Genomic DNA, 11,758 nt, shown 5'->3' on the forward strand with positions numbered 1-11,758 from the left:
ATCCAGCACACCATTGACACCATGGACGAGGTCAGCATCATGCAGATCTGCAAGTCCTCCTTCACCAGTGAGGAGATTTGCAAAGGGAAGCAGCTGCTGTATGAGACGCTCGGCCAGAGCGCGAACATGCCGTGGCGACGAAGAGACGGAACCGAAAGGAGCGTGCAGGACATCATCTCCCTGCTGAAGCAGACTGATCCAGATGAGGTACCGGCTTTTGTGGCTAAAGAGCTGCACAAGCTGCCGCCCGTCACGTTGGACCACGTCGACGTCGTCAGCCTACTGAAGGACATCAGGTTCCTGAAGGAGGAGCTGACCGGAGTTCGTGGTAGATTGCAGGCGTCAGAAGCTATCGTATCGTATGATCTACGTAATGAATTATCAGAACTAAAAAGTAATAATTCGTTATGTAGGTCACCAGCTGACGCTGCATTCGTCACTTGTGCGCCGCCGAGGCGCACAAGCGATCACGTTTAGCCCGTCAGCATTATCGGACGGGTCAACGAACGCCGCCGCTGCCGCCCCTGCCCGCGCTCCCCTCCCGGTTGCGCCGACGCCGAGTCCACAGGCGACTCAGCAAAACTACGCGACTGTTGCTGGTCGCCCCGCGCCTCCCCCGCGGGCGCATAAAAATGGGGAAAATGAGAGCCGTAAGGCTTCGGAGAGTCGCAAGACTATGGAGAGCCGCAAGGCTAAGAAGAGCCGCAAGGCTAAGTCTTCTCGACCTGGCAAGGACGAGAGCAGGAGGTGCGATGAGGAGGGCTTCATACTGTTGGAGAGAAGGAAGAAGAAGCCCGCCGCCCGCAACCATCGTGGCACCGCGCCATATGTACCTGAGCTGCGTCTGCGGAGCGAGGTCCCCGCGACGCCCCTGTACATATCCCGCCTGCACTGGTCCATGGAGGTCGAAGACGTCGTGGACTACATCAGTAAGAAGACCTCCCTCCACTTGAGGGTCGAGCGTCTGCAGTCTCGCCACAAGGTCAAATTCAGTTCCTTTGTGGTGAGAGTACCGACGCATCTTCTCCCGACCTTTGAAGCGGAGGAATTCTGGCCGACTGATGTGGTTTACCGAAGGTTCCGGGGGAGACTCCGGAATGAAGCGCGCGTCACGTCGACGTTAATTCGTGATAATGTGTAGTTGTTAAGTTTATATAATTTTTATGTATGTTAGTCATTAAGGTATATATTGTATGGGCCTACGTAGCCTGATTTAGATAAATAAATAAAACAGTCACTGAACATCTAAATACGAGTATAGTATTGTCCTACTTTTAGGCTTACAAACGAATAACGATGTAGTCTGCTCACTGCTGTGTCAGTCTGGAGTGTGCGGTGTGTGAGGAGTGATGCCGCCTACGCGCTCCAAATGTCACAGGTCTTCTTGCCAGCTCTGTGACCTTAAGACCGCGTGGGCCGCAACTACAAAAGGCTACGTGGGTGGTATGGCAAATATGTCACCCACGCAATTCCTGTTCCCATTATTTAATAAGCTATATTTACGTAGCAATTACATTAGATACCCTTTATCATAAAAATTCAACACAAAATGTAGACTGATTAAAACAGAACATGTTTTCACGGGGTGCTGGGAAGCAACTGAATTGCTAGTTTGAAACACATAAATGATTTATTTAATCCGACACTTTATTATTACACAGTTTTCAATAAGTCTGTGTTTCGAATTTTGATATTTAAAAATGCCAATACAAATGCAATATATAATGTCTCCCTCATTAGACAAAATTCTTAGTTAAGATCAACATAAACTTAGAAAAATATAAACTAAACAGAAATAAATGGTAATTTCATAATACTTTATTGTAAGTAGACCTTTCAATAATAATTCCATATTTGTCACATTCATCTGTTATTTTCTTTAGAAAACTAGAAAGAGATGTAGTGGCTAGTCGGTAACTTACAAGTTTGTGGGTTTTAATGCCTTTGTTACATGTGGGATCGAACCTAGCTTATCACACATTTCTAGAGACCTAATGTACCTACCTAATATTTTATTGCGTACAAAATATACCAATTATCAAAAAAAAAGTTTATCCCGAAGATTCAGAGTACACAAAACTATCTGATAAGTATTAAGTTAGATGGACTTTATAATACTTTTTTCGATCAGATTATAACGCAGTACCTTGGAGTGGAAGCAAAACTCTCTTAAACTTTATCGGTATGTCTCTGACGCGGGCAGATGTCCCCCACCCGCCGCCCGCCCCACGCGTGACGTCATAGGGCGGGCCGCGCCCTGCCGCGAGCCGCCCGCCCATGCCCTCCCCGCCCCCCGGCCACCGAAGAGTTTTATGCCGCGATTAGATTTTATTAAAGTATTAAATGCCTCTGCCGTATAGGATAGGTGGTATTGATACGACAAGAAAGTAAAATTGACTCAGACTTAGAACTTTAAGATTAGTTTCAAGCCGTAAAATCGTTCAGACTGTGCACCTTACGCGGTAACAATATTCGGAATGTCAGAACAGTAAAGTTTGGTGGATATTACAAAATTAAACTACTACAACTACATGACCCGGTGAACTTCGGATCACTGCCTTCGGAATATAAATTATCCTCCCTGGACTTCCACAAATATTTCAAGACTATAAATTATAAACAAAAAACTTTTTGAGAAAAAGCTTTTATTTAAACACTCTAAAATGAAGAAAATAAATTTCTCCTTCAAATGTTTAACTATTAAGTTATAACTTATAACCTCAATATATTATACAATTTGCATGATAATAAAAGCTTGTCGCACGATTTGTGAATAAACTAGTACCAATTTAACTAGGAGTAAATTGATATTATACATATATTTTTTTAATAAAATTAAATACTGACAGATTGTTAAGTCTCGCGACAAGCTTTTATTATCTTGCAAATTGTATAATATATTGAGGTTATAAGTTATAACTTAATAGTTAAACATTTTAAGGAGAAATTTATTTTCTTCATTTTAGAGCGTTTAAATAAAAGCTTTTTCTCAAAAAGTTTTTTGTTTATAATTTATTTTTTGTTTTTTAATTATTCTCTGGCTAGATTTCTTAGTCTCTTTGATTGTAGTTTGTTTTGTTTTAAGAATTTGTAAAAATCTGATTAACTTAAGTCCAAAAAATCGTACTTGATTTTGATCAGTGAAAAACCGTTAATTTAGCGAGTTCCGTTTAGTTCCGTTTATTTCTGGGTGACTAAAAAATATCTTTTATTTATGGTTAAGTCTGTTGACAACGGTTGACAACAAGGTGACAAATTGAAAATGGATTATAGTTTTTTTTTATTGAATCTTTGATACTATTAGACAATGCTTACACGGCCAGTCTGAGATCAGCTGAGTCCCAGAGACAAGAGTTGAAAAAATTAATATGATAAAGTCCTGATGTTGCTGAACTAAGGTCGAATTTCGACCATTGGGCGATCTCTAGTATAATTAAATTAACCTGCCACGTCATTCAAAGACCAAATATTATCTATATATTATACAATTTGCATGATAATAAAAGCTTGTCGCGTGATTAATAAATACTTAAACTAGTACCAATTTAACTGAGTAAATTTATATTATATTTTTTATTTTATAAAAGTAAATAAATAGTACTGACAAAAAAAAAGGTAGTTAAGTCTCGCGACAAGCTTTTATTATCATGCAAATTGTATAATATATTCAGGTTATAACTTAATAGTTAGAATTTTTAAGGAGAAATTTATTTTCTTCTTTTTAAAGTACTTAATTAAATAAAGCTTTTTTCAAAAAGTTTTTTGCTTATATATTTTTTTTTTGTTTTTTAGTTAGTGTATCTCTGGCTAGATTTCATAGTCTACTTGATTGTAATTGGTTTAAGAATTTATTAAAGTATGATTAACTTAAGTCCTTAAGAAATCTTACTTGATTTTGATCAGTAAAAAAACCATGTCTATATTTAGTGAGTTGCAATATTCCGTTTATTTCTACACGACTAAAAAATTAAATTTCACTTTTGGACACGACACGACACGACCCGATCCGACCCGACCCGACCCGACACGAAACGACACGTCTTGTCACGACACGACACGACACGACACTATGACTTTTCAATTTACTCTTAATGAGCCCTTTTATTTGATACCCATATTGAAAAAGTGCTATAAAAATAACTATCTTGGATGAGCCGCCATATTGGATGTAGATTGCAGAATGACATTACATTCGTTTCCAAGTTACTCTCAATAAACCCTTTCATTTGATAACCATATTGCAGAAGTGCATTAAAAATAACTATTCCCGTATCTTGAATGAGCCGCCATATTGGATGTAGAATGACATTACATTCGTTTTCGAGTTACTCGCAATGAACCTTTTCATTGGATACCCAATATGGGTATCAAATGAAAAGGCAGAAGTGCATTAAAAATAATTATTTTTCTATCTTGGATGAGCCGCTATATTGGATGTAGAATGACATTGCATTCGTTTTCGAGTTACTCCCAAAAAGCTCATTCATTTAATATCCATATTGTAGGACTACATAGAAAATAACTATTTCGCCATCTTGGATGGTCGGCCATATTGGATTTAGAGTGATGTCAAATACAGTATCGTGCATTGTCATGCAAACTAAACGTGAATGCAAAATATAAGCTCAATCGGTTAAATATATCTACTTCAAAATTGAGTTCCAAAATTTCACCCGAACATACATACTTACATACATACAGAGCAAGTTAAATAAAAGCTTTTAAAAATCAAGATTTTTTAAATAAAAAATTGTTGTGGTGCCTCACTCGACATAGATAGGTATAGTGTATCGTGGACTTTTTTGTAGATATTTATACGATCTACAATTGATTAGAACATTTTATTGTTCTATCTTTTATATTTTGGACAGCGTACGCAAAATAAGTAACTTTTCTGGTTGATTTTTTACACCTTGTCTCCGAAAAACCCAAATATCTAATGGAAACCTATTTTTTCCTAAATAAAATTTAGCCTATATGTTACTCGTGGATAATGTAGCTATCGAATGGTGAAAGAATTTTAAAAATCGGTCTAGTAGTTTTTGAGCCTATTCATTACAATTATACAAACAAAGTTTACCTCTTTATAATATTACTAGCGACTCGCCCCGGCTTCGCACGGGTATAAAATATATAGCCTATGTCACTCACTGAATAAATGATTAAAATCGATTCAGTAGTTTTTAATTTATACTAATAAATAATAATATAAAGAGGTAAACTTTGTTTGTTTCTTTACTCATAGATCTACTACTACTCGACTAAGAGCTGACGACCAAATCAGTCATGTAGCTTCAGCTGAGTTAAAACTCCGTTAGCTACTTCCCTAAACAACCCTTGCTGATATATATATATATATATATATATATATATATATATATATATATATATATATATATATATATATATATATATATATATATATATATATATATATATATATATATATATATATATATATATACTAGATGTCCCGCGCGGCTTCGCCCGCGTAAATTAGAAATTTTACAGAATCCGTAGCTACATTTTCCCATAAAAAATATTTCCCCCGTTTTTCCCACATTTTCCTGAGTTTCTTCTGTCGTATTAGTCTTAGAGTAATAATATAATATAACCTTCTCGATAAATGATGAGTCTAACTCGATAAATGATCTATCTAACACTGAGATAAGTTTTTAAATCGGACCTGTAGTTTCTGAGATTGACGCGTTCAAGCAAACATACTCTTCAGGTTTATAATATTAGGTAGATATAGATTTTTTTTAATTATCGCTTGACAAACTCGAGTCTCGATCTAAAAGACTATGAAATGGTATAATATGGTAGTGATGATGATGATGATGATGATGAAGAATGTAATTTGCATAGTAGCATATGCTTTCTGTTCTTAAAACAACGCCGAAACTCCCAAACTTGTATCTATAAAGAATCAGGAATTCTCTCAGCACCTTCCGAACCACGGTATACCAGGTATATCTCGGTGCAAAATCTTACTTGTTGGTAGCATATGCTTAGAATACTTCTCACGAAACCGAAGTCACCATATGTTTCCCTATAAGTTTTGAGGAGTTCCCTCGATTACTTATGGATCCTTCATCAGATCACCACTTTTCTGAATATAATACCAAATTGGGATGATAGCCTATATACCAAAAGAAAAATTTTGAAAATCGGTTAACAAACGGCGGAGTAATCGTTGAATATAAGAAAACGAACATAACACCTCCCCCATTTTGAAAGTCGGTTAAAATTGTAGCCTATGTGTTATTTATTTAATATTTTAATCAGCACATGAATTGAATAACAAATTTTTTTTCAAATTAATCGTAGCACCATCTGTCAGGACAAACTAAAATTGAAATAGAATAATATTGAATGCGATGATAGCGCCGTCCGCCGGATCTAATGTAAAACATTCCAAAATCAACAACTCCTTATAAATAAGAAATTAATTGAAAAAACATTTTCCAGTAGACCAAACTGTAAATCTAAACCATTCTCGAATCTCCACGAACACACACAAAAAATTTCATCAAAATTGGTCCAGTCGTTTAGGAGGAGTTCAGTCACATACACACGCACACAAGAAATATATATATTAAGATTTCGCTTGCATTTCAAAATTGGATCTTGGCTGGACGACCGTCACAAGGTCATTTGTATGACAAAATGTCGAATGCTAGAAAACATTTTAAATCTAAGTTAAAATGGTGCCAAAATAGGCAAGACCAATTTATCTTTTGGCTTCAGATCATTCTAAGAAAAATTTTAAAAGCTTTTGGAATAAGACCAACGAATTGAACGGCTGGCCTAGCCTTCCGAAGACTGTAAACGGCGTCTCTGACCACCAGGGGATTGCTAACATATTTAAAGATAAGTTTACCGTGGTCTCGCCATTGGCTTCGTCATACCAATCTAGCGGATATGTCAAGGCTGCCGTGGCTAAATTTAATCATAAAATACCGGCTAAATATATAACGGAAATTATTAGCAAAATGCATCGTGGCAAGTCACCGGGCCACGACAGTCTTTCCATTGAACACTTTAGGTATGCGGGCGTACACCTTCCCCGAGCACTCTCGCTGTTCTTCAGCCTATGACTAAGTCATTCTTATCTACCTGAGGCTCTGATATCTACAGACTGAACTGCGGCTTGAGACAGGGTGGACGTACCTCGTCTTTGCTGTTTAATTTGTATATAAACGAGCTGATCCAGGGACTGAGTGGCATGCATGTCGGCTGCTTCATTGATGGTTTGATTGTTAATAGCATAAGTTACGCAGACGACATGGTGCTTCTTAGTCCCTCGGTCGGACACGGTCTTATTTATAACACTAAAAAGAGCAACATCTTAATATTCCTAACGCCAAAACAAATAGTTCGCCGTGTGCCTCCGATATGCCTCAGTGGCACTCCCCTGGAGCTGGTCAGTAGGTTTAAGTACCTGGGTCATATTGTCACGAGTGACCTCAAAAACGATGAGGACATTGAGAGAGAACGCAGGGCGCTGGCGGTGAGGGGCAATATGATAGCTCGCAGGTTCTCTCGGTGTACTACGGACGTTAAAACGACTCTGTTCAAAGCGTTCTGTCAGTCGTTTTATTCGGGTGGCCTGTGTCTGACATATCTGCGCCGAACCTACATCGTCCTGCGCGTCCAATACAACAATATCTTCAGAATGCTGCTTGGGCTGCCATGGCGCTGCAGTGCGTCAAAAATGTTTGCTGAGTCTCGCGTTGACGGCTTTCACGCAGTGATGCGCAAAAAGGTAGCGTCGTTATTGCAGAGACTTCGTAGCAGTGAAAACAGCATTCTGAAGGCTTTTTTTGCCTCTAAATTAGACTGTCCCATTCAAAAATACTGGATGGAGATAGGGATAGGCTTGATGTCGTAAATATTATACAGACTCTACTAACACTACTAACATACTTATATAAGCTAATTGTTACTAACTATCTCTAACAAATCTATGGACAAATTAGTCTGAAATAAAGTTTTATTTATTTATTTATTTATTTAAACTGCACTTAGAGATGAAATAATTTATTTTGATAAGGATTATTAACATGAGTAAAATAAATGCGTTTAAATGTAGTCCAAAAAAAATCTAGATTTTTAAATAAAAAAATGGTTGTTGTGCCCTACTCAACATAGATAGGTATAGTGTGTCGCGGACATTTTTGTAGATATTTATAAGATATACATTTACCTAGAACATTGTGTGGTTCTAACTTTTATAGATTAGGCAGCGTACGCAAAATAAGAATATTTTCTGGTTGTTTCCGAAAAAAGTTTTCCGAAAAAAGTTTTCTGGTTTGACGTGGGAGAGCCATGCTTCGGCACGAATGGGCCGGCTCGACCGGAGAGATACCACGTCCTCACAGAAAACCGGCGTGAAACAGCGCTTCCGCTGTGTTTCGCCGAGTAAGTGAGTTTACCGGAGGCCCAATCCCCTACCATTTTCCTTTCCCTACCCTCCCCTATTTCCTTCCGTACCCTCCCCTATTCCCTTCCCTACCCTCCCCTTCCCTATTACCCGTTAGAAGGCCGGCAACGCACCTGCAGCTCTTCTGATGCTGCGAGTGTCCATGGGCGACGGAAGTTGCTTTCCATCAGGTGACCCGTTTGCTCGTTTGCCCCCTTATTTCATTAAAAAAAAAAAGAAAAACTGAAATATCTTACGGAACCAATTAAAAAAAAAAACAATAAACCATTTTCAATTTGTCAACTTGTTGTCAACAGCTTCAACTATTAATAAAAGAGTATAATTCGTATGTATAGGCTTGCCACTCAAAAATCTGTCATTTTTCCTAGTAGTAGTGTCGTAGTGTGTGTAACGTTTTATTTGTTAAAAATATATATGATAAAAGCATCATTTTAAAATAATATTAGCTCGATGCACTCCTTCACCATATAAACTATAACTGTGCGAAATTTCATGCACCTACGTTTCCCCATTTTTCGTAAAAAGGGTTACAAAGTTTTTCTCTCACGTATTAATATATAGATAGTATAGATAAAACAAAGTCGCGTTTTCCCTCATGTCCCTTTGACCCATTCGTTTAATCTTTAAAACTACGCAACGGATTTTGATGCGGTTTTCTTTAATAGATAGAGTGATTCAAGAGGAAGGTTATAGGTATAATAACATTCATTAAATAGCGAAGAAATACTGCTATTGTTGGGGTTTCTAATGTGGTGTCGTAAATAATTACATTTTTTTCCGCTTACATTGCAAACACAGGCTGAAGTGAACCCTACCAATGTGTACAAGCTTTTCTTATCATGCAAATTGTATAATAATATATTGAGGCTATAACGTAAAAGTTCAAATTTTTAAGGAGTTTATTTTTTCTTGTAAAAAAAACCCGTAGCAAGGAACATGAAAACTGTCACCCATATCATCTTAGAACGCAGAAACTATAGTGTATTATTGTGACGCATTGAATTTACTACTCGTAGCATAGCATTTAGTATTAGTTAAATACGTAATACATGCAACTGCTCGTACCTATGAGCACCGGGATGTATGTACTTCTTAAACAAATATTCCTTTTTTTATGAAATAAAAAAAGGAAAATTTAAAACCTTTCTGTAAAAATCTAGCCAAGCCTTGATGGAGCTGTTTGTTTATCTCTAAAAAGTAATGAAATCTAGACAAAGTCCGACCAAGTTTAAAGTTCCTTATTGCGATTTTTCTTTTTTATGAAATAAGGGGGCAAACGAGCAAACGGGTCACCTGATGGAAAGCAACTTCCGTCGCCCATGGACACTCGCAGCATCAGAAGAGGGCCTTTCAAGAGGGAATAGGGTAATAGGGGAGGGTAGGGATTGGAGGGGAAGGGAATAGGGTAGGGTAGGGAAGGGAGTAGGGTAGAGGATTGGGCCTCCGGTGAACTCACTCACTTGGCGAAACACAACGCAAGCACTGTTTCACGCCGGTTTTCTGTGAGAAAGTGCTATTTCTCCGGTCGAGCCAGGCCATCCGTGCCGAAGCATGGCTCTCCCACTTATTTTTTGTTATTATTAATGTTGTGCGAGGAAGTACTAATTATAGGTAGGTATACATCGTCGAAATAATAGTTTTATTTATTTACCAATTATGTATTTCTGACATCTCTGCCCATATTAGAAATACCTTACAAACTAACAGTTTTAGCTGCTAAGCGAAGCGGCGGTGGGTGGTACTACTATTGGCTAGTGCGTCGCTATCACAAGGTGAGCGGAGTGAAGGTCGCGTTATCAGCTTTCCGCACGCACCTGCGGCACCTCCGATAACGCCGATACTTCACGATATCATGGACTCCGCTAACACTCTGTCAACACTCACCCCGATAACTAAAAGCTCGCACAGATTATGTTGACAAAGAGAATTCATGAGAATATTTTAAAAATGTTGTTTTTATAATTTTTCAATACAAAATGGATCTAAATGTTTTAAAATAAAACAATATAAAATAGTATATTTCACTACTTAACTTAGCTGGGCTACAGAATAAGATATTAATCTTTTGCAAACAATATATTTTATTTTATTTATTTAACTGTTTATTGCACACACAAATTTTTACATGAAATATACACAGAAGAAAAACAACACAACAGGTACTGCTTATCTCTAATAGAAATATCTTCCAGCAGTCCTACGGAGAGAGATGTGATGGGAAATATCAGATAGGGCGTGCACAGATAAAAAAAATATAAAACCTACATACTAATACATAATATACAATTAAAAATAATATCTATTATATAATACACATACATTACATAATTATTATAATATAATATACAAATTATAACATATACTATAATATTATTAAATAAATAACCAAATACATACTATATGTATATTTGATAAGAGTTCTAGGATTCTTTGTTGAGGTAGTACTCTTTTAGTCGCTTTTTAAAAACGGCGATGGAAGGGCTGTCGCGAATGGTGTGGGGAAGGTAATTCCATAATCTAACAGCATGAACGGTGAAGGAATAGGAGAAGAAGTTGGAGCGATGGGAGGGAAGAGATAGATTCGTCCTCACGTTAATTGCAATTTTAATCAGAGTGAAGCGATCCCACGACCTGAAAATTTTGTAGTACACTACGGAAAAACTATCACGCATAATTATTGAGTTGTGCTTTAACATAGTAATTTTTATTTATATAATATGTAGATTTATGTTCATTATGTGTTATTATCAGTCAGCCAAAGTTTTTTATATGTAAATGTGTTATCACCAGTCAGTCGAGGTGTGACGTTGCGAGCCCTCACAAAGCTCGACTTTTAGCTAGTCGTTACAAAAATTAAAAATACGAATCATTGTAAACTTTGTTTCGTCCCCACAGGAGAGGCATCGCCTAATGTGGGGATCCAATTATCGCATTACTTTAAACAATTTTTGGTTACTAAATATAATTTGTTTTTGTATATTTTTATACGACGTCTCTGTACGGGAGTATTCTGTAATCACTTAGTGCGTCTAAACGGTAGCGCGCGGCCCGCCCGCCCGACATTGTCGCACCACCACCGGGACTCCAAGTACACTCTGAATATTAGGTAATACCATTTTTGAAACCTATTTTACTGTAATTAATAAAATTGATTAATATTATTACTTAGGACACAGAGCTTTGTCAAAAATTTTAAGAGCAAACGAGCCTAAATGAATAAAAAATTGCAATTTTGTACGAATAGAACTTACTTAGATTATTGTTAGAGTTCCGTACCCAAAGGGTAAAGACGGGACCATATTACTGAGACTT

This window comes from Aricia agestis, chromosome 2 (assembly GCF_905147365.1).
Source record: "Aricia agestis chromosome 2, ilAriAges1.1, whole genome shotgun sequence".
Taxonomy (NCBI): Eukaryota; Metazoa; Arthropoda; class Insecta; order Lepidoptera; family Lycaenidae; genus Aricia; species Aricia agestis.